We start from the raw sequence: 25,692 nt of genomic DNA, 5'->3' as shown, positions 1-25,692 counted from the left end.
GGAAGAACAATGACCACACTTCATCTTATATAGACTATGGTAGCCTTATAGGTTGTATATCTGAGAAAGAGCCTTCTGTCAATGTTATCAATATTTGAGGGCCAGACAATGAGTGTGCGGTTACCACTCGAAGAGCGCAATTTAACATCGCAAGCCCACTAGTTTCATCAGCACCATCAGCTCCATCAAAAAGCCGGTACAATATCTTGGAACACCTTGGGAACATGCCAGCCCAAATATCCATTTTAGACCTTCTCCGCACTAGTCTTATGTACAAAGACATCCTTGATAGTGCTCTCATAGAATCCCGTGTCCCTTCTGATATCAATGCTACTGATTTTCGTAATCTTGTTGGACACCTTTCATCCTCATGTGCCCTATCTTTCAAACCCACCGACATACCCGCGGTTGAGCCAGATCACACCCTTTCACTTCGCATAGCCATCATGGTATCCAATTTTGCCGTGAAAAGAGTAATGATAGATAATGGATCAGCCTTGAACATTTGCACCCTAAAATTCATAAAACAAGCTGGGTATACTGAGGCAGATATGATCAGTGAGGTTATCACCATCAAAGCTTATGACAACTTGGAAAGGACCACAGAAGGGACTATTTTGCTACCAATCAAGGTTGGGCCAGTCATCCAAGAGACAATTTTCCATGTTGTTGATCTAAACCTACCATTTAACATCCTCCTCGGTCGCCCATGGATTCATGCTATGAAGGCCGTTCCATCCACCTACCATCAGTGCATCAAATTTTTGCATCAAAACACTGAGGTAACCATCCACGCCGATCCAGAACCCTTTGCTTACTGCAATGCAGTTGAAGCTTCATATACAAACCATTGCCTTGGAATAGACATCGGCACAGCCATCGCCAGCTCATCCCACACTTGTAATGATGCAGAAACCATCCTCGCCTCCACCCTATCTACTGTAAAGATCAACAACAAAGACTATGGAGAATATAGTCTATCAGATGCATTTGCTGTCAGAGCAATCCCACTTGATCCACATACCCATGGATGGCCAACATATCACAAAGCTAAGGAGATTCCACCTCCTCGATACAAATGGTTTGGCCCAACCACCTTTGTGTCCTCCAAAATGCCTCTTCATGAGGAGCTCACTCTAGATATCAACAATTGGTTACATAAGGATGCACCTCCAAGAAATCAAGCATGCCTTGATCACTTCAACCAGAAGTATCCCCAACAACATAAGCTCATCACTGAAAAATGGAACTATAAAGGAGGTGGACTAGGACCAGAAGAAAGGGGCATGCAATGTCCCATCGAAGCACATAATTGGGAAACGAAGTCAGGTCTTAGCTTTGGTATACCCACAACTGGGGGTACCAACGAGAACGGTCACGCTTTTTCGAACATCCACCGCGACCTTGTCGAAATCGAAGACATTCCTGAGGAAGTTGAAAAGAGAGCCTACGATGATATCCCAGACCAAATCTTCCTAGGAGACTCTGTTCTCCGAGAACTATCCATCCATCTCATTGACCTACCACTTGCTCATCCACAACTCATAGATTGGGACCAACCAAGTGTCATACATACTGATGAGTTCGCATCAGAGGAAGCGCTTCTAAGATTCATGGGAGCCAGAACTCCTCATAAGAAGACAAAGCCAAATTTTTCCTACATCTACAAGCTAGATCCCAAGGGGTATTTTAGAGAAAATCCCCAACCTAGTTTCGATACACCCAAAACTGGAACTAAGGTAAATCTGGGACTAGCTAAGGCAGCAAAGAGAACCCCTCAACAAGAAAATCTAGCGCCACAAGCAGAACATGAGGATTTAGTATTGCCTCCTCAAGATAATCGACCAGAGGTGTCTTCTATTCTAATAGAGGATACTAGAGAAGTCAACATTGGTTCTTCAGAGATCCCTAGAATTGTTCACATTGCTGCATCCCTATCACAAGACCAAGCTGACCACCTCTTTGAGGTTTTACGAGAGAACATTGGCCGATTTGCATGGTCATATCAGGACATGCCAGGACTTGATCCAAAGCTTGTAGTTCATCATCTTGCAGTCGATCCAAAGATCAAGCCCGTAAGACAAAAGCTTAGAAAAATGCAACCCAAGGTGGCCTTACTAGTCAAAGATGAACTAGAAAGAATGTTAGCTGCTAAGGTTATCCAACCTATCGACTACTCAGAATGGATCTCCAACATGGTCCCTGTCTCTAAGCCTTCTGGTGACATTTTAGAGATCTTAACAAAGCTTGTCCAAAGGATGATTTTCCCTTGCCCAACATAGATATGATTGTAGATCTTATAGCTGGACATGAAATTCTGTCCCTTATGGATGGATTTTTTGGGTATAATCAGATCAAGATTGCAGAAGAGGATCAACATAAGACAACATTCACTACCCCTTGGGGAACCTTTTGCTACACCATGATGCCTTTTGGCCTGAAGAATGCTGGGGCTACCTATCAAAGAGCTATGACAACCATTTTCCATGATCTTATCCATAGCATTTTGGAAGATTATGTGGATGATATCCTAGTCAAATCTCACACCTTCATGGATCATCTTGCTGACCTGGAAAAAGTCTTTGATAGGTTGGCCCAATATCATCTCATGCTAAATGCCAAGAAGTGTGTCTTTGGGGTCACATCTGGCAAGCTTCTAGGCTTCATAGTTTCTAAACAAGGTATAGAGATCGACCCCAAAAAGGTCAAGGCTATCTTAGACATGCCTCCTCCCCAGACACTGCGATAGCTTCGCTCTCTTCAGGGAAAACTTCAATCTATCCGGTGCTTCATCTCCCAACTTGCAAATAAGTGTACACCATTTTCACACTTGCTAAAGAAGAATGAGAACTTCAAGTGGGATCTTTTATATCAGCACAGCTTCGATCAGCTCAAGCAGTATCTCACCAATCCCCCTATCTTGGTTCCACCAGTTCCTGGTCGTCCCTTGATCTTGTATATATCAGCAACACCTACTGCTCTAGGGGCACTTCTAGCACAACATGATGATTATAGCAGAGAGAGAGCCATCTACTATATCAGTTGAACCCTAGTTGGTTATGAACTCAATTACACTCCTATGGAAAAAGCTTGTTTGGCAGTTGTTTTCTCAACTCAAAAGCTTCGCCACTACATGCTAAGTCATACCATCCAACTAGTCTCTAAAATTGATCCACTCAAGTATATGCTCTCTAGAACAGCACTCACAGGTTGGCTAGCAAAGTGGGTTATGCTACTAAGTGAGTTTGACATCCAGTATGTGGACAGAAAGGCAATCAAAGGGCAAGCTATAGTAGATCACCTAGCTGATGCACCTCTAGTAGATGCATATCCTTTTCTCATAGAATTTCCAGATGAGCATATCTGCCTAATTGAAGAATAGCCCCCATGGAAGCTTTAATTTGATGGCTCATACACCTCTCATGGATCAGGGGCAGGAATATTATTAGTTACACCTCAAGGAGATTACATTCCAAAAGCCTTCAAGCTACAATTCCCTAGCACCAACAATATAGCAGAATATGAAGCTCTTGTAGCAGGATTAAAGATAGTTGTAGAATGGAATATCAGTGAGTTAGAAATCTTTGGCGATTCCCAGCTCATCATCAAACAAGTCTTAAATGAATATCAAACCAAAGATGAAAAGCTATTACCCTACAAAGAGCTAGTTGATCAGCTGACCCAACATTTTACAAAGCTTCAGTTTACACAAGTTCCTTGAATGCAGAATAAGGCAGTAGATGCCATGGCCACTATCAGCTCACTCTTGAAAATTCCCCAAGAAGCTACGCAGTATGAATTCTTAGTTGAGCAGCTCCTCACACCCGCTTATGCGAATGAGGATTCAAATCGTGTTCGTATCTTGGTTGGTCCCCAATCCCCTTGGTACCATGAAATTCACACTTACCTTAATGATGGTATCATATCCCCTCACCTCACACGCACCCAATGCTAGAACCTTATTCGAAAATCATCCCGCTATGTTATCATAGCCAATACCCTATATCGTCGGGGTTATCATGATACCCTCTCACGATGTTTAGATGAAAATGAGGCTGCGATGGCATTAAAAGAAGTACATTTCGAACTTTGCGGTGCCCACACGAGTGGTATTGTCCTAGCACGACAAATCCTTAGAGCAGGCTACTATTGGCCTACCATTGAAGAAGACTCTTGTGACTTTTTCAGAAAGTGTCTCCCATGTCAGCAGCATGCAAATCTTGTGCACGCTCCAGCACAAGATCTACAGCCTATTGCACCACCTTGGCCTTTCGCTTGTTGGGGCCTTGATCTAGTTGGAACTATCACCCCTCTCTCATCTGATGGACATAAATGGATAATAACAGCTACAGACTATTTCACTAAGTGGGTGGAAGCAGTCCCCCTAGTCTTAGCTACAGGAGTTCAAGTCTCCAAGTTCATCTTGTACCACATTGTTTGCCGCTTCGGCATCCCATCCACCATCTTCACTGACCACAGAGGTAACTTTGAAAATCTCAACATGGAAGAATTATGCGCTTCCCTCCGCATCCATCACCACTTTTCTAGCCCATATTTCCCACAAGGTAACGGCCAGGCAGAGGCAACTAATAAAAGCCTCCTCAAAATCCTAAAGAAAGTTGTCAATGATTTCGGCCGTGATTGGCACCTTCAAATAAATCCAGCTCTATGGGCCTATCGAACTTCCTTTCATACATCCACAGGCACAACTCCATACTCCCTAGTCTATGGTGCCGAAGTGGTATTACCTATAGAAGTTGAACTTCCCCAACTACGCATATCTTTGCGAGGGAAAATCTCAGATGAAGAATACAGAGTAGCTCGACTCACCCAACTAGATCTCTTAGACGAGAAGAGACAACAAGCCTATGACCATCTCACAGTCTATTAAACTCGTCTCAAAAGGAATTTCAACAAGAAGGTGCTCCCACGACACTTTCAGCCAGGTGACATGGTCCTCAAAGAAAATATGAAAGTGCAAGCAGATCGAGAAAAGAATGGCAAGTTTGAACCTACATGGCTTGGTCCCTATGTGGTTACTGCCTCCTTTGGCTCCGAAGCCTATCAATTATCTACACCAGAAGGAGAACTCTTGAATGATCCCACTAACATCATTCATCTCAAGAAGTTCTATGCTTGAAGATCCTTGGTATACCCAGCTTTTGAAAAATACAAAAAAAAAAAAAATAGTAAAGAGAAATAAGCGTCCAATGGTGAAAACTTGGCAATTCAAGCACCTTGGATAGGTACTTTGGTGAAAACCTGGTAATTCAGGCGCCTTGTGTGCTAAAGACTAATCCATTATCTATCACTATCCTATCCCTCATCCATCCACCCACCATCCCATAAAACACCTGCTTGTTCCCTTGGTGTTCCAATCAAATATCCAAAATCTGATGGAGGTTGTCAAATACCTCCTGTACAGCTTGTAAATCTTGTACCAAAGCTTGTATTATACCTTGTAAATCTTGTACCATACCTTGTATATATCTGAATCTTGTCCAAAGCTTGTATCATATTCCAACTTATAATCTTGTATCCTAGCCTGTATCCTATCACATGCACACATAGAATCCCATTTTCCTTAAGCTTTTCACAAACCATCTACCTATCCACCTATCAACTATTATAGACATCCCATCCTTCACAAACATTTCCATCTCACAAAAAACCAAAACATGAACAAACTTGTACATTTGTAACATATCTTGGTCTATCAACTTGTACATCCTCTTTAGCTTAGTATCATTGTATCTATCCGTCTTTCATGTTAGTTCATCCTTGGTCAACATCTTGCACACATCGCACACCTTGGTTAGATATTCCAATGCATCCTTTAGCTAGATATCCTATCACCAAAGTGTTATCCTTCTTAGTTCAGCTTGCCAGACACATCACTCATCCAGATCCATCAGCTTAGGTGCTCTCTGATAGATCTTTGCAAGATATAGCTTTCCTCATGTCTGATCTTGGTCCGTTAGTACCTCGTCCTACCCATCTCGTTGGTAAACAGTTCTCTTTTGGATTTTCGCTTTCTTTTGATTTGGGATCTTCCCTTTTGGGTCTTGAAATATCTTTTCCAAGCAATCTCCTTGTTCCCTCCTCAAGGTTTCCACGATCTTCCATATCATGGTATGCTGCGAATGGGGCAATTAGAGCATAAGGTCTTGATCAAGTTTTTTGCTTGTTTTCTTTTTCTGCTTGTGGGTTACCTAGTGTCATTTCCACGCTGCTTCCTCTGGGATTCATGTGTGATACTGGGGCAATCCTTGTGTGTTTGTTTTGAGTCAGTTCGTCAGTCCTCTGGACGGTTGGTAAAAAGGCCTTGATGTTCTTGGTAACCCTGGCAATTAACCAACAGTCCTATAGCAAATCTAGTGCTCAACTACATGGTGGTACTTCTCTTTGAAGTATCCCCCCGCTCAAAAAGCTTCAATGGATTCCCTTCATCTCCATTATCCCCCATCCATATCCAACAGCTATCCTAGCTTATGCATCAATATCTCTTTGAATCACTCCTCACGCTTAGCTTTAGGGATCCACAATCCTAGTCTTAGGGATCCACCAATCAAATCAATCCACCAAGCCTCATCTTTCGAGATCCACAATCCTAGTCCTAGGGATCTCCGAAACCCATCTTCCACCAGTCTGACTCTTTGAAATCCTGTTGCATCAGCTTTATCATTCTATCATCCATCTCCCTACCATGGATTCCTTTTATAGCACTCCGCTCCTCCATCTCCCCCCCCCAATCCTGGAAAGTCTTAAGCTTGATTTACTATTGTGCCTCTGATTTCCCTTTATCATTCTCCTGTAGTGAGAGTTTGAGCTAATTCAGCCCCTTCTCTTCGCCAACCTGCGTCTTAGCTCGTCTCAATTTCTTGTACTTTTCAAGAAGTCATCGAGCCTCATTTCTCTCCCTGCCGCCTTCTTGAGGGGGCATCATCTAAGTCTAGTCTCTTCTCTTCTTATCCGAGACTGGGGCAACCTTGTTGCTAAAACATCTTCCTCGTGTCGTCTTCATTCAAACTTCTTTGAAATAGTGTTGTCTCAACACTATGTCAAAGAGGGGCAAAATGTAGACACCTAAATTTGATTACACTGCTTTGGTAATCTAATTTAGCCATCTCTAAAGGCATTATTAATTAAATTTCTATTTAATTAATCCTTTGTCATCCCCTAGTTGATTAATTTAATTAATTATCTATAGTCCTAAATTGATAAATCAAATAATCTATTATTTATCAATTAAATCCTTTTCTCCTATCTAATTCCAAAAATCCCCATTTATTAAATAAATCTATTTGATAAATGAAATCCTCAAATTCAAAAACCCCTAACCTATCTCTAATCCTCCATTTAGCCTAATCCACCCCATCCACCCATACTAACCAAGCTTAGCCACTAACTCACCCACCCTCATTAATGCCATCCACTTGCACATCTCTAACATCCCTAATCTAATCCTAAACCCAAGCCTAATCCACCCCCTAATGTTGTCACATTCCTTAAACAAGTTTAAGACTTTCCTAATCCAAACCAAAGTCTCCCCTCAAAAAGCCTAACCACTAAGTCATGAGTGCTCTTACAAAACATAAAAGACTCTTACAAGCCCACTCATGACTCTTACACCCATCTTCCACACTCTTCCCTCTTCCACACTCATTCCTCTTACATCCATCTTACATACTCAACCCCACTCATCATGCCTTTAACCAACCCTTTACCCTACCCTCTCACACTCATCCTCCTTGTGAAAAGTGTCACCTTCCCATTGGTGCTAAACAAGCATAATCCATGTGCTCCCCTTTGAGTGCATCTTAGCCCTCCTTAAGCCTTCATCCATCCTTGCATCTAATCCCTCCATCCCTCTACCCCTTAGCCTATAAATTGAATCCCATCCCAAGCCATTTCATCAACAATCTTTGAGCTAAAGTTACCATGCTATTTTGAGAACCAAAGCCATCAATCTTACCCTTATAATGCAAAATTGAGAGCTCACAAAGCTACCAATTTGCCATTACCCATCTCCATTGAAGCATCTTTTCAGCATCTTGAGCATACATCCACAGCAAAAGGACACATATACAGAATCAAGAAAGCATGGAGTGTTTTCTCTTGTGAAGTTTGCACTTCTTGTTTGCTTTTTTTTGTCTAAGAATTTATGTGAATTTAGTTTTTGGTTTGTGAATGTTTACTTTATTTGTTAATGTTCTTTGCATACTAAATCTTGTTCTACACAATTAACTGATAATGCAATTTGGTTTATATATATGTGATTTTATCGAACTACTAATATTCAAATTGAGTGTGTAGGAAAGTTACCATTAAAATTTATCGGAGAAACAATAACCAACCATATGTGCAAACTATAAAACCAAGGTTGAATCCAATGAAGAGATTCAAACCTCGTTGTTAAGTGATTTAATTTGTGATTGTAATTTGTATGTATTTATTAGGTGTTTTCATATGTAATTAGTGACATGTTAGATGTTATGTAATGTGATTTTATAATGTCACTTGACACTTGTCATGTGTATGTGTAATGACATGTCTACTAAGGCTGGCAATATAATCCTAAACCTAATTGACTTATTAAGAACCCAATTAAACCCCTTTGATTGGAGATACTTATAAACTCCCACCAATTAGATTATTTGGATTCAATTTTTCTAGTCACTTCTAGAGACCAAAAAGTGGTCATAGGGTCCAATTTTAGTGAAATCTAAGTGCCTAGGTATTAGGGGTATGGATTAGGGACATTTTTGACACTACTAGAACCTCCTAGTGGCCTTGGTGACCCTTTTAATATCTCATTTTGCACATGTTGCGAAATGGAGTGGACCCTTGACCTTCCCCAAACCCACCCTCCTTTTCAATCTTGCATTTCTAATAGGGGACAAGTGAAAGCCAAAGTTTATAGGGGTCAATTTTGAATTTGATGTTGATAGGTGGGTAGAATTTGGAGGCCTTTTTAGATGCCCTTGTGGGAGTTAGAGGGTGTTCACCCACTCTCTACTTTTAGAGACATTAGGGTTTTGGATTTGGAGCAAGAAAATGGGGTGGAGCTCTTCTCAAACACCATTTTACCATAACACTTGTGAAGGTTGGTCACCTCCATTGCCATGGAAATCTTGTTCTTGTTTGAAAATAGATTAGTATGTCATTATATTCTCTTGCATATGTGCTTAATGTATTTTGTGATATTGTAATGTAAGGGGATGAAATTTTGGCTTGACTTCATTCTCGTTTTATTCATTTTTGGATTTTTGTATGAGATATTTTGCATGTATGGGCCCTTGCATGCCAATGTTATTGAGATTTTTTGGGGGAGATAAGGAGAAGAAAGTATGGAAATTGTATGTGAATTCTAGCCTTGGGAAGACATGTTTCTTGTATGTTTTACATTTGGTATCTCTTACACGGTAGTCCACCTTCACCCCTTTGTCATGGGTTCAAGGAAAATCTCATTGTGTATACCTTGGATGAGTGTTATTGTTGTACACTTGATTGTCACCCGTTGGTTATTCTTTCTCCTAACTCAATGGGTGGTCTCCTTTAGACCTAGGTTGGGAGGTGAGCTCTCCATTGCAAGCCTTGTATGTATTTGTAGATTTGTATAGACTTGAAGATGGAGAAAAATTGGATTGGGATCTTGATGGTGTTTCTTGAGTCACTTTGTGTGGGGATTTCTTCATTGTCACACTTTCTTGTATATTCTCCATTCATGTAATGAGAGAACAATTGTATCTTGATTTAGATCTTTAAAATGGATCCAATGTTGTAAATACCATTATTGATAATAGAAATGAAGTTATTGTATTAAAAGATGTATGTTATGGGACAACATTTCAATTGATTCCAATTCATTCTTGTCACTTGATACATTGTTTAAATAATATAGTTTTAGAGTTGATTATTCCATAAATTACTCATTGAAATTTTGGAAACCAATAATGTAAGAAAAAAGTTGATACTAATAGGATCTTGGTTTTGTATGTGGTATGTAAATTGTAGTTTGGATAGTTCTTCCAAAAAGTACTTGACTTGAAATTAATGTTCAAATTAATATATCTAATCTTTAGATGCACCTCAATTTAACCAAATAGATTTAATGGTAAGGCAATATATCAACATGGAAATCCAATCTAGAATACATGCATATCACTTCTATCACCTCCTAAAACTAATAGAAAATGAAACCAAACACATTCTATGAAATTTAAATATATAACCATAAAACCCATTAGGACATTTACAAATTCAAAAAAAAATGCATTGAAAAGAAATCCAAATGAGCACCTACAAGATTCTGGAAAATGTATGTGCAAATATTATTTTCCATCAAAAGTGAAATCACAGGGAATATCATTTGAATTATTCTTTTTCAAATTTAAAATAGAAGTATATTAGGAGGTATACTAATAATGTAGGAGTATCCTAGGTTGCCTTGCTATCGTGCTCATCTTTTTTTATTTTTCCCGTTAGTGCCAAGTTCTAGTGGTTGTCAACTTGCAGTTGCTTTCGAGTTGTTTAGTGTTGATTGAGTTGTCTAGTATTGATCAAGAATTCCTTTGTGTGCTAAGTACTTGATGTTTATTGATGTTTGGTTCCTTCTTTGACCAAGTTTTTTTGTAATTGGTTCTTAATTTGAGCCAGCTTATGTATTTAATTTGGATTGTGAATTTAATGATAGGATCTTGTCTTGGGATGACTATAGACTGTTTTAAGGTTAGTCTTCTATTATGTAAAGATCTAGAATCTTTCGCAAGCCATTTTGGCAAGAATAAAAGGGGTTTTTATGTTTAGGTTTGGTATCACTTGGAGAGTCTAGATGGGAATGTGAATTAGTAGAAGAACTGGAAATCCAAATTAAGGACTTGTAAAAGTTACTAAGTTTGGGATTTTGTAAAATCTTGTTGGCCATAACCCAGGAGACCTTAAATAGCTGGACATGTATGCTGATAATTTGATGGATCAATAAAAGTTTTTTGTTCTCTCTCTCTCTCTCTCTCTCTCTCTCTCTCTCTCTCTCTCTCTCTCTCTCTCTCTCTCTCTCTCTCTCTTGGTATTGTTCTCTCTGTGTTTGCTTCTATTGTGTTTGTTAAACAAGGTGTATGGATAGTTAGGTGTGCCTTCGATCCTAGCTATTCATTCCCTCCTTGTGTCAACTATATTAAATATAGACATTAAAGTATTTATATAACTCATTACCCCCCTATTACATATCATTTTGTTTTAATATGTTGAGTGGGTAACTGGAAAATGGATGGGACATCATGTGCCCCCCACCCTTCCCTCTACCCTCGACTCCTTTCCAAGCTAGGCACAGGTCAACATGAATACACTTGGGGGTACCTTGGTAATACATTTCAAACATGGGAAGGACCCTTAATGTGGATCCCTCCCCAAAACCCTTTCTTCCCTTCTCCAACACTTTCTCTCCTTTCTCCTTGCATGATCCTCATCCCAACTACCCTTTTTAGACTTCAATGTGCACCCATCTTTTTGATGGCCTTAGGTGGTGTGGCTACCACCTTGGACAGCATCCACCTTTGTCTTTTAATCCCTACTGTCCAAGTGGGAAGGTTAGTCTAGGGTATAGGGAGGTGTTAGGGGAAGTTAATAGGTGTTTAGGATAGTTAAGTAGGATTTAGAAGTTAGTGTTTAATATTTTTGGTATGTGTAAAACTATTTTAGGTAAGTAATCCTAGTAGTATATGTATATTAGTTAGATTAGTATAGTATTGAGTACATAGGATTGCATGTTAAAGTTTTAAATAAATAATTTAGTGGGTAGGGATTTGTTAAATGGTTGATAGGATATCTTAGTCATTTAATAAGTATGTTATTAGAGTTAATTAGTTAGGATTTAGTAGTAATTAGTGAGTGGATTTAGTATATGATGTTCTTGTGATGAGTATTGGATGTATTTTAAATGTTTAAATTTTAGAGTTGTTATTATATAGTGTGTTAGTGGTGCATTTAGGTATTGTTAATAGTTGTTAGTGTGTAGAGCTATTATATAGAAAATGTTAAGTCATAATTACATTTCATGATTTAAGTGGGATATTAGTTTGAATTGATGCTACTTTATCTTTGTATATATATTTAATGATTTAGATAATATCAATTATTTGTAAAAAGGTTGCAATTAATTCAAGATTGCTAATGTTAAAGGTTTGAAGGGTAAATGAAGGGGTCTTGTGTATATGACTTGATAGTTGTTAGGATTGACGTTAGTAGTTGTTTTTTTTCATCATTGACTAAATGTACTATTGTAAATATTTATTTGAATTTGTATTAGTTTAGTTATTAATTAGAGTTTAATATTAGTACATTAATAGGTCGCCTCTTAAGGGTAGAACTAGACTTCTAGGGGATTGATGTTGTATATTACTACAAGTACTTGACATTGAATTAATTCTAATGTAACTTATGTCATTAATCGAATAAAATGATGTGGAATGCATTATAGTTAAGTGAGGTTAACTTAACTATTAATTAGGGTTAAAATTTGAATGTACCAATGTTGTAGTATTTTTCCAGCTTCATGTCAAAAATGAAAACATGTGAATCAACCCTCACTGAAACTAAACCTATCTAACTTGAATTCAACTTAAGCTCTTGGAAACCCTAAAATGTTTCTTGAACATGATGTCGTACCTTGGAAAACATAAAATTATGGTTTAATTGTTTGACACTTAATCAACTCAAACTAAGTATTCCTATAGCTCTATAACTTATGGTTTTGAACCTGTGCAGTAAGTTTGGGTATTGACTCTACATCCTCATGTAATGTTATCAAAATTCAATTGTTACCTAAACCTTGTGACTTGAACTCACCTTATCATGTTGTCATATTTCTATAATGTATTGGATGTTAATATGTGTTTAACATAGTTATTATTACCTTTAAAAAAATTGTTGGTATGTTTTTTCCCTGATTTTTGGGCATGACAAAATCTTGTTAATTGATTATGCTATAGTAAAAAACATTTGAAAGAAAGCTAAATCTAATTACTTGTTTTGTATAGAAGATAGGATGAAATCATTAGAATTAAGTATAATGTGCCCATCTTTTTAGCAACTTAGTGGAGTTCTTAGCCTTTACATTCTCTTAAGGCTAAGTGAAGAAATAAGTAGAAATTGATTAAATTAATTTCTTATAAAGTCATAAAAAAATTTAAAATTAAAAGGTAAATTTATATTTAATTAATTTAATTTTCTAGAAGCACAATTAATTATTGTATTGCAAGGGAGAAGCTTCTAGAGAGTGTATTTTCTAGAAATACAATTAATTATTGTATTGGAAAGGGGGAAGCTTCTAGAGAATGCAATTAAGTAATATTTTATTTCCTTCTAGAAGGGTGAAGGAAAAGAATAAGTAGAGGTGAGTGATTTATTGTTAAATCATTCAATTATTATGAATTGCATTTGATATAAAATTAGGAGAAGAGGCTAGGGTTTCCAATTTAAGTTAGCCATTGGAGAACGTCAACTCTTTAGTGTTTCAACCATTTGAGGTGGTGAAATATCCACTAAATTTGGTATTCAGGAGAGCTTCAATTCATGAGTTCTATTTGTGCTCAAATTGGAGAATACATTTATTGTTGGCTACTACAATACGCAAGAACGATGCTGCACTACAGTACTTATGCTTGATTCATCTCCATTCTTGGACATCACTATTATCAGGTTCCTCTTGCAACTATTAGTAGTTAACATTGTAATTTTTAGGCATATGATTTTACTGTGATAATTCAGAATCAGATTTTGGCATTACTGTAGTCATTATTGTAAGCTCATTTGTCTTGGCAAACTCATAGCAACATTGTACTTAAGAATGAATTCAATAAATTGCGATACATGTTGCATACCATTTGTTTGATGAAATGTCCATCTAATAGCACATATGATCATCATAATAGTTGTATGTCAATTGTTTGTCAAAATGTTAGTTGGTTGTAGGTATGCATTCCATATCTAGTTTCCATGTATATGTATTAAAAATATCAAAAGAACTACAATTGCATATTAGTTCATTGTAAGAGGCATTGTAATATCATTTGCAAACATTCTAAATTTATTAGCATTGAAAGGTAATAATACAAGTGTTTGACAATATTACTTGAGCATAAATTAGTTAGTTTGGGCAAGGGATATCACATTGGTATTAGAGCTAAATCTTGCCATCCTGAGGGTTTAGCAATCACATGTAGCCACTTGGGGTTAGCTCTCATAGATTTTCCACTTGCAGGCAAGCTTTGTTTGACAAGAAACAAGTTTTTGACATGTAGCCAAATGCCATGGGTAACAGGAAAGAGCATAGTCCACCAAGAGACAATAGGAATGAGGATCAGGAAAAAAGGGAAATTTTTCAGAGCAATGGTTACATGAAAAGAGTGAATGGCTTAGGCTTTGCAGGCACTCACCACCATGGTTGAATACATGAACCCACAAGATAGATGGAATTTGAAACAAGGGGATAATAGGAGTGTAGTGGGATCACCTAGAACTCATAGAACTCTTTTCAAAATAGTAGATAGGCCCACACATCCTACTTTTGTTAGAGAGGAACCAGTATAGGAACCAACATAGGAAGTTGAGGATGAGACATTTACAGATATCCTTATGGTTGCAAATGATGAATGGGAATTATTGGCACCATAGGTTTGGGAGAGGATGACCTTTGAACACTTTGTAAATAAGAGGAGAGAATATTACAGGTCACTCAAATAGGATAGGAGGCCTAGGGGTCAAAATAGTGAGTTGAAGAGGGCTACATGCAACCTTACTATGCATACATTTGATGGGAGTGGTAAGATGACAACCCAAGCTTGGATTCATAAGCTTGACACATTCTTGGCACTAAGGCCAATGACAGAGATTGAAGCTATCAAATATGCCACTTTACATTTGGAGGGAGTAGCACATGATTGGTGGTACCATGCAATGATAACACTTCAACATAATTAGGTGATAGAGTACTAGGACTTCATGGATAGGTTGGTTGAAAGATTTGACAAAAAAAGATCCAGAGATTTACTTTCAAAAATTTGCATAGCTGAAACAAATAGGCAACTTGGAGTATTTCATTGGTGAATTTCAACTATTAGCAGTCATGGTGCCAAAACTTTTAGAGTGTAGATTGATAGTTCTTTTCATTGAGGGCCTATCCAAACCACCAAGAGGTTGGATAAAGGCATTTGATTCCATTTCTTTAGAGGAAGCTATGAAAAAGGAAAGAAGTATGGAACATGTAGTCCCAACAAGAAAATTTAAGTCTAAAGGAGCATCTTCTAGTAAGGATAACAAACCACTTTATAAAAAACCAGAAAGGACTAATTTTAAAAATGATTCTAAAGATAAAACTCCAGTACTTTTTGACAGGGAAAAATTAAATGATTTGAGGAAGAAAAAATTATGCTTCTATTGTAAGGAACCCTATGATGTAAACCATAAATATCCTCTTAGACCAAAGGGAAAAGCTAATAGAATTATGTGGCCATACTATGAGGAATCAAAATTAGATAATTCAAACCAACAGTATGATATAGAGGAAATGGATGGTGAAAAAAAGGAAGACAAGGCTGAAAAATTGTCTAAAATGGAGTCCATGGATGGGGAAGGAGATGGGAAAATTAGGAAAGCTCATCTCACTAGTATTAAGTAGGAAGGATCATTTCAAATGAGAGGAGTACTTGTTGGACAATGAGTTATAACTTTGGTTGATACTGGTGCCACTCATAATTTCATTGATGCTAGGTTGGTGGAGAAGCATGGCATACAAATAGAGGAGTTTGGGGGAATTAGAGTGAGGGTAGTTGATGGCTATGTCCTCAATTGTGATCATAAGATCACTGGACTCCCATTGAAAGTTAATAATTATGCCTTTAATGTAGATTTCTATGTTGTGCCTATGGGAGATACAAATATAGTCCTTGGGATGAGTTGGTTGCACAATATTGGTGAGTTCACTCTTAATCTCAAGGAGATGGAGATGAGGTTTAAAGTGAATGGGAAGACATAGATTCTTAAGGCAATCAGGGACAATTATTTTAGAATGGTCTCTTTCTAGAGGATGGCTAGATTGATTCGACATGATTAGGTAGAGTGGGCAGAAAACTGCATGTCAATGCTATCATAGGAGGGACAACATAAGAATGAATATTCTCCTAATATTCAGGAGCTTAGAGTTAAACAATCTAAGGTGTTTAGTGAACATTCCACCAAGTAGGCCACCAGACATGGGCATTGAGCACATCATTCAGTTCGAGGAGGGGGCTAAGCACATCATGATTACACCTTATAGGAATCCCAAGAGGTTGAAGGATGAAATTGAAAAAACCATAAAGGAATTACTTGCTATGGACCACATTATACCAAGTAAGTCTCCTTTTTCTTCTTTAGTGGTGTTGGTGAGAAAGAAGGATGGGACATTGAGGATGTGCATTGATTACAAGGTGCTTAATAGGAAGAAAATTAAAAATTGGTACCCCATTCCCAGTATCGATGAGTTGATAGATGAGCTTCATGGAGCTTGCTTCTTCTTAAAGATAGATTTGAGATTAGGTTATCACCATATTAGAGTTAGAGAGAAGGACATTGAGAAGACAACTTTTACATGTCATTGTGGCCATTTTGAGTTTGTAGTTATGCCATTTGGGCTAACTAATGTACCTGCTACTTTTCAGGCAACAATGAATAGGGTTTTCCATCCTTAGTTGAGGAAATTCATACTTGTCTTCTTCAATGATATCTTGGTGTACAATAGATATTGGGAGGAGCACTTGGTTCACCTTGACACGGTGTTGGATATATTAGGCAAAGAGTCCTTGTATGCAAAGGAGTCAAAATGTGATTTGGGTATGATAGACTTGTTGTATTTGGGTCACATCATTAGTGCAAAAGGTGTATGCATGGATCTTGAAAAGATTCATGCCATTGTGGAGTGGCCTTCATGAGTAACCCTTACATAGTTAAGGGGCTTTCTAGGATTATGTGGTTTCTACAGGAGGTTTGTGGATGGATTTTCCAGGCATGTAGCACCCTTGATAGATTTGATGAGAAAAGGAGCTTTCTTGTGGACTCCTGAGGTACAAGAGTGTTTTGAGAAATTTAAGGAGTCGATGACTTCCTATCCAGTGTTAGCATTACCATATTTCAACAAAGCTTTTGAGATACACTATGATGCTTTTACAGAGGGCATTGGAGTGGTGCTTATGCAAGAGAAGCACCCTATTACTTATGAGAGAAGGAAATTAAGAGGGCCAGAGTAGAGCTTCAACATATATGATGAGGAGATGTTAGCCATTATGCATGCTTTGGCTAAATTTAGGCAATATTTGGTAGGTAGCAAATTTTGTATCAAAATCGACCATAATAACATAAAACACTTTTTGGGGCAGTGAGATCTCAATGATAGGCAATAGAAGTGGGTGAGCAAGTTATAGTCCTATGACTTTGATATTACATATTTTAAGGGGACACATGATATAGTTGCTGATGCTTCATCACGTAGGCCCCATTTGAGCTTATTGCTAGATATATTAGAGGATTGGAGATACTTGATCCTTGTAGAGTATGCAAAGGATGCATGGACAACTAGATTCATAGATGGAACTATTTAGGACATCAAATACACCCTTATGAATGAGCTCGTCATTTACAAAGGGTGAATATTTATGGTTCTAGGCTCAACAGTGAGGAGGATGGTTCTGAAATCTTTTCATGATTCACCTATAGCAGGACATCTTGGTTTCCACAAGACATACCAGTAGATTAGAGAGTGCTTCACATGGAAAGGGCTCAAAGAAGAAGTACTTTAGTATGTTAGGGAGTGTCCCACCTGCCAACAAAATATGCAAGTGCACTCCTATCCAACTAGTTTAATTCAACCACTTCCAATTCCTAATAGGAAGTGGAAGTGTTTATCTAAGGACTTCGTCATAGGACTGCCTAAAGTCCAAGGCAGGGAGTGCATATATGTGGTCATGGATCACCTTATGAAGTTTTTTCATTTCTTTCCGATCACTGCTACATACACTGCTATATAGGTGGTAGAGTTTTTCTTTAAGGAGATATTCAGATTACATGGCTTACCTCAGAGAATTATGAGTGATAGAGACAACAAGTTTATGAGTCACTTTTGGTAGGATCTATTTAGGTTGTGTGCAACAAAGCTCACTCCAAGTACTAGCCACCACCCTCAGACAGATGGTCAAATGAAGATAATGAATAAATGGGTGGACAGATGTCTCAAAAATTTATAAGGGCAACAAAAGGCATGGGTAAAGTGGATTTGTCTTTGTGAGTATTGCTACAATACCACTTATCACATGTCTATTCATATGTCACCCTTTATAGTCCTATATGGGTATGAGGCACCCAATTTTATGGATCTACTTTTGAGTGATAGTAGAGTGCCCAATGTAGATGATTTTTTACAGGAGAGTCAAGATATTGTTAAGACTCTCAAGGATAATATAACCACAACACATAATTAGAAAAAGTAGTATGTAGACTAGAAGAGGACTGAGCGGACTTTTGAGGTTGGAGATATGGTGTATCTTATGTTGTAGCCTTATCGTCAATCCACTCTTTAGAAGAGTGGTGCCAAGAAACTTAAGCCACGATAGTATGGTCCATTCGAGATTATTAGGAAAGTGGGAGAGGTGGCTTATGAGTTAGATTTGCTAGTGGAGAGTAAGGTGCACAACTTTTTTCATGTATCACGCCTTAAGACGGTGCTAGGACATCATATTGTTCCTTTTACAGTGCTTCCATCCTTGGATAATGAGGGAAAATTGGTATTGGTGCCAAAGGCTATCATTGATTTTAGGGAAAGGAACTTGAGGCAACGTACTATAAGGGAGTATTTAGTGAAATGGAAGGACCTACCAATAGAGGATGCGACATTGGAGAATAAGGAGATTTTGCAGCATCTGGACTTGAATTGCTTGAGGACAAGCAATTTTAGGGAGGGAAGACTATAATGACTCCATCTTTTTAGCAATTTAGTGGAGTTCTTAGCCTTTACATTCTTCGAAGGCTAAGTGAAGAAATAAGGAGAAATTGATTAAATTACTTTCTTATAAAGTCATAATTTTTTTTTAAAAGGTCACTTTATATTTAATTAATTTAATTTTATAGAAGCACAATTAATTATTGTACTGCCAGGGAGAAGCTTCTAGAGAGTGAATTTTCTAGAAATACAATTAATTATTGTATTGGAAGGGGGAAGATTCTAGAGAATGCAATTAAATAATATTTTATTTCCTTCTGGAAGGGTGAAGGAAAAGAATAAATAAAGGTGAGAGCTTCATTGTTAAATCATCTGATTATTGGGAATTGCATTTGATATAAAATTGGGAGAAGAAGCTAAGGTTTTCAATTTCAATTAGCCATTGGAGAATGTCAACTTTTTAGTGTTGCAACCATTTGAGGTGGTGAAATATCCACTAAATTTTGTATTTAGGAGAGGTTCAATTCAGGAGTTCTATTTGTGCTTAAATTGGAGAATATATATATTGTTGGTTGCTACAGTATGCAAAACAATATCGCACTACAATACTTATGCTTGACTCATCTCCATTCTTGGGCATCACTATTATTAGGTTCCTCTTGCAACTATTAGTATTTAGCATTGTAATTTTTAGGCATATGATTTTACTATGATGATTTAGAAACAGATTTTTGCATTACTGTAGTCATTATTATAAGCCCATTTGTCTTGGAAAACTCATAGCAACATTGTACTTGAGAATGAATTCAATAAAGGATACATGTTGCATACCATTTGTTTGATGAAATGTCCATCTAATAGCACATATGATCATCATAATAGTTGTATGTCAATTTTTTATCAAAATGTTAGTTGGTTGTAGGCATGCATTCCATATCTAGTTTTCATGTATATGCATTGAAAATATCAAAATAACTACACTTGCATATTAGTTCATTGTAAGAGGCATTGTAATATCACTTGTGAACATTCTAAATTTCTTAGCATTGAAAAAAATAATTCAAGTGTTTGACAATATTTCTTGAGCTAAATTTAGTCAGTTTGGGCAAGGGATATTACATTGGTATCAGAGCTTGCTTGCAAAGTGTTTCACGAAGTTATAATCGATTGCAGTTATTTCCTTAACTATGTTGGCCATGCTAGCAAAAGCCCTTCACTATCTATGCTTCTAGGTCCTGATTTAAAAAATGAAATACTTCTACAAAATCCATATCTACTATCGATGAACTCTTCTAGTAGTGGTACTTAAAGTTATTTCTATCCAAAGCTAGTGGTGTTGGATCTTGAATTGGGCAAAGGGATGGGACAAGAAAGCAAGGTACAATAGGAGAGTTGCTAGATCTCAGTCTCATCAAACTGATTGTTTAACAAGTGGTGGATAAGAAGGATCAATGACTTGAAACTTAAGGTCATAGTTGACTATGAAGATGTCGTGATGAGCTTTTGAGAGAGAAAAAACTTTTAGTGAATTGTTGAGTGAATCTAGTAAATCACTTCAAAGTTCATGCTATTTTAAAGAAGTGACCCACATCCTACAACTTCCTTTACACAAAAAATATCGAACCTAACTACAAAATTAGTTATTTCCCTATATGCAGAGTGGGACTAGCAAAAACCAGTCCTTATCCATTATGGGTATGAGCTCTAGCAGCTCTAGAATCCAAATTTGGTCTATACTTAATGCAAGTTTCCCCACTTGTCCTACATGCATGTAACTGTTATCTTGTTACACTCACATAAAAAGTTCAATACAATGCCATGGGAAAATCTACATGCAAGTAGACACGTGTATATAATTGTTTGAGAAATGGCAATAGTCCAAGCCCCTAAAATACAATTTTTTTTCCATGAAAAAGGAAGAGACTACTTGAAAAAATGGTGATAGCCAATAGAGAGAAAATAAATAAAACATTTCAAATGCCATTTTAATAAGGAAATTTTCTTTGACCATAGGTTAAACACATATTATAGCATTTTTTAGAAGCTTATTAATGCTGGAATTGCAATTGAAAACTTTAGTTTCTTAAGAGTTTAAAATGAGTTACAAGTAGTTCTTTGAATCTAATTACATTTAGAAATTACCATATTAAAAAATCAAAATTAAGTTCTATATTGCTTCTAACCACAACTAAGAATAAATCATTAACAATATTATGCTTCTACATACATTGATGTTAGAATCTATTACAAAACTCTTATGATACTCTCTTTATGCTCCCATGTGACAAATATGTATGCTAAAAACCTAGCACAAATATTTGAATTGACTTTATTATTATGGTTGATAGAGAAGAAGTTAGAGCCCAACACATGTTTAATGACATGCATAACCAATTGATACTTGTATTTGGAAATTTCTTTCAACTTTAAATCTCAAATTGGCATGTAAATTTTTTTTGTCATTTATTTTTTTGTCATTTAATGGAGTTGAGCTTTATGGGACCATCCAACCTTTGGCTTATGTTCTTGTTGCACTGGTATTTACCCCACCAAAATTTCAATATTTTTTGCTAAAATGGGCAAAGAAACATCTAATTTTGAGCTCCAGAAAGATCAATAATTCATGGGATTCTTGATGGTTTGGGCTCTAGCCAAGTCATCCATCTCATGGTCAGCTTTGATTCACATTTTGAATTCCCACAATTGGAGACCCAACCTAAACCTTATGTGAGTTTGAAGTTGAGGTGCTATCTTTCAATTTTCTTAGCACATAAGAAGTAGGTTAATAAAAGGTTAATGTCTTAACGAAAAGACCTTAAATAAAAGAGGTTAAGGAATATAGGTTAGCATTCCCTCTCTCTCCCCAAACATTTATGCACTCTCTCTCTTTCTGAACAACAACTTTTTGGAAAATTTAAAATTAGGAAGTTAGAGTTTGAAAATTGAAATTAATGATAAATGTTTCTATAGGTCAATATTCCCTCTCTTTCCCTATAACCTTAACTTTTCAAAAACTTGGAGTTAGGATTTGAAATTTTGGCCAAAAGACATGCCCTAAGCCTAACCTATAGAATTTCAAGAATCTGAACTCAAATACATATTTCAGAATAACTACTTAGTAGAAACTTTCTAGAAATGTATTTGCATGTGTTGCCACTTTAGGGCATGGGTTGATTTCAGATGTAAAGTCATTAAAGATTTATTTAATTGACTCTTGACTTCAACAATAAAAGCATTGAGAGAATATTTGACATTTCAAACAATGAGAATATTTGGCATTTCAAACAATGCAAGGTGTAAAGCCAACTTTCATGAGGAGAATATCAAAAATTGATCAACATATATTGAATACCATAAGTTTGCATAGAAAACGTTTGACACAATGTCAATGTATGGACTATCTCATGAGAGTTTGTATTTATAGAAAAAGTATAGAAGATTAGTTGAGGAAACCAAAATAATCTGAAGTGAATGTAGTTGGCTATTCGGTAACATGCCTATGGAAATGATAGCAGAGTTTTGAATTTAGCATATAAAGGGATTGAATGTGTTGGTGTTTTGAAAAACTACAAAGTAACAAAATGCTCAATACCAAAATGACATCACTCACACAATCTAAGAACTAGCCAATTCCTATTAACAATTATATGTGCAAACCATTTGGACCCAACTTTTAAAAAAACCAAGGGTGGTTTTCTACTCTTTAGGCTCTGCAAAACCAAGGTGGGTATACCCAGGGATGATTCAAGACTGGGAAACACTATATGAGGATTATTTTAGTTTCATTCTGATTCTCATCTGAAATCCTCAAATACATGCATAATTCATGACAATTTGATAAACACATCCATATAATAGATTTGGCCAAAATTCTTCTATAGGTCTGCACGTGTTCTCAACAATAGTGGCTAACTGAAGCTAAAACATTCCATGCAAACAAGTACTGGCCAACTTTGAAGATCTTTAGAAAATAAAAGTAAAATTGATTATAATTCTACATTTGAAAACCATTTATGACATATGTCTCTTCCAGCTGAATCAATTTGACCAATGCCTAATCCATTAGGGTTCAGAGTCTACTACAATCCTTAGATCTAATTTGTTGCCTTACAACAAATATTATTAGCAATTCTTATCAGAATTCATCATTCAAAAATCCTTTCTACTACTCTAGCAACCTTACCAAATTCATCAAAGCTTTTACTTAATCCATTGAACTAATATCATTGATGAACATATATACAACCTAACTGGATTGCATTCAATTGCACAAGCCTTTACTCATACAATATCAAGATGACCAAGTAATCAAAAAGAGAGAAAATTCAGAAAAAACTAATATGGGGACAACTCATAATTTGTATTTATTTTCTTTGAAAATTGTATACATTTGCAGTAAACTCAGAATGACCTTAACAATAAACACAGAGATCATTCTATATTCATGTATTCTCAGGAACTAATAGAGAAAATACATCATAAACTTGCTAAAAAATATTGGACCGAAAAAACTAAGTATATCACCTAGAAACAATAGAAATCAGACCCCTTCTCTAGCCCTGGGATCTCACTTATATAGTGTGAGATGCAACAAGCTTTAGGCTAAGAGAAAATGACAAGTGTCCTTTACAAGAAATATTTACATACACCTATCACCAAATGAAAAAATGTGAGTAACAGAAAGAATTATACATCAAACATTCCTTTTGTGGGCCCCTTTCTATTACATCCTCTATTGTTGTTGATTTGGCTGCTATTCTAATCTCTCTTTGTATGCAATTGCCAAGCTAGCCAATGATGAAGATTATTTTGATGATTGCACATTAATCTCCACCTATGGGTTTTCACCATCTTTATCCTGTATGGTGGAAGTAACTTCTACTTTTTTCTCTTCTTTAGTTATATCAGCATCATATGGGCTCGGGCCTGCAACTAAAGGTGGCTGATTATTCTTGTCTTCTTCTTCTAGTTGGGCTTGTGTAGTGATGATGTCAATGATTTGGATCTCCTCACCCTACACCTCATCACTGCCAGTTTCATCTTCAACAAACTATTCACCAGGAGCTATTTCTGCCATCCACTTGTCAAATAGTGTGTCATTTGGCCAATTGAATTGCAAAATATCTCTATGTCTTTTTAACACATACTCAGCCTCATTATCAATAGAAACAAATTCCTGTTTTAAAGAATCAAAGAATATTTGGGCCTTCACCATTTCTTCTATTGTTGTAGCCCACCATGCATGCCCTATTTCATTTACAATTCTATTCATCCTTAAACAAAAAATATCATCAAGCTCCTTCGCCCATTCATCTTTTTTTTTCAAATCATTTCTTTTATCTAGCGCATGAGGAAACAAACTAAATTTTTGGCTCTTGTACTTGTTCAAGTAGCCCACTATTATTCTCTGTAAATGAATCCTTTTATTGTCAAAATCAGCAAGATCAGAAACAATATCAAAGGTTTTTTCAATTTGATCATAAGAATTATTTATTATAGAGAAACACAAAAATGTCATTTCGTTCTCCCTTCTCACCCATTTATTTATGATGGGCTTTAAAGCCTCATCATTGGCTTTCAAATCCTCCCAGATACTAATCACCTTGGCCAACTGATCATGGATTAGTGGCCATTCAACTTTGTCCCCCAAATATGTGACAGCTTTTCTTAATTTATCTTCATATTTTGACTCCAACTCTACATGTAAGGCCCATAGTTTACCCTTTTCTTCTTCAAAGTCCTCAGTAGTGTAGTACTGTGGCCTTTGGGGTGTATTTGGTATTTCTATGAGGGGGGTGGATTTGAAGGGTTCAATTGGGGGACGAGGGTATGTTAATCTAGGTCTGGTGGATTTTCCCAATAGCTTGTTCTCAAGATCAACTCTCTTTTTTACCTCTTTATTGTAGGCATCCACAACTGCCTCATATTTGCTCTGTAATTCAATCATTTCCTTTTCTTCTATTTTTGCAGTAGCTAAGGAAAATTGAGAATAATCTGCATTCATGTGGGCTGCCTATACATGTGAGGTATCAACAACTCTCCTTACAATGATATTCCCTATCAGTCCTGAATCATCAGGCTGTGTTGGTACAATCCTAGATCCTCTTCTTAGTGACCACATGACAAGAACAACTTGGTCATTACTAAAAGTAGTCCCTACAAACTCCTTTTTATTTGGGTCTTATAACTCCAATTTATTAGAAACAAAATTGAAAATCAATGCATCTGCAATATCTCAATTACGCAACAATAGTATGTTAGAAGTCTTTACCATTTGCCTTCCCTCTTTAGGGGCAATGTTCTGGAACTCTTGCATCATTTGTTCTTTTATTTAGTTTTGGATGGAGGCTTCATCCATTTCTGGATGCTCTATTTTCATGTTCTTACATCTTTCTGCAAAATTGTGCATGTTTGCCCTCCAAGAAAACTGATGGAAAGCCGTAGACTTTACAAAACTATCATCTAACAAAAATTGCTGGCTGGGTTGTTCCAAAATAGGATCCAATTCCCTTCCCTTAAAATTGCCTATAGTTAGCTCAAAGCTTGGCACAGGAGGCTCTTGGGGGTTCCCTTCATCAATCTCTACTTGGGTAACAGAAACTCCCCCTTGTGACCCAATTTTTTCAATTTGCTCATTAGTCAGCTGCTCCTCCTCAATTCTCAAAGGGGTCTGTGAAGGTGAATACTCCTCAACATGAGGATCCTCCTCTCTTATTATTTATCTC

The sequence above is a fragment of the Cupressus sempervirens genome, chromosome 3 (assembly GCF_028749045.1).
Source record: "Cupressus sempervirens isolate cs-2001-9-10 chromosome 3, ASM2874904v1, whole genome shotgun sequence".
Lineage (NCBI taxonomy): Eukaryota > Viridiplantae > Streptophyta > Pinopsida > Cupressales > Cupressaceae > Cupressus > Cupressus sempervirens.
Note: the sequence above shows the minus strand (reverse complement) of the source record.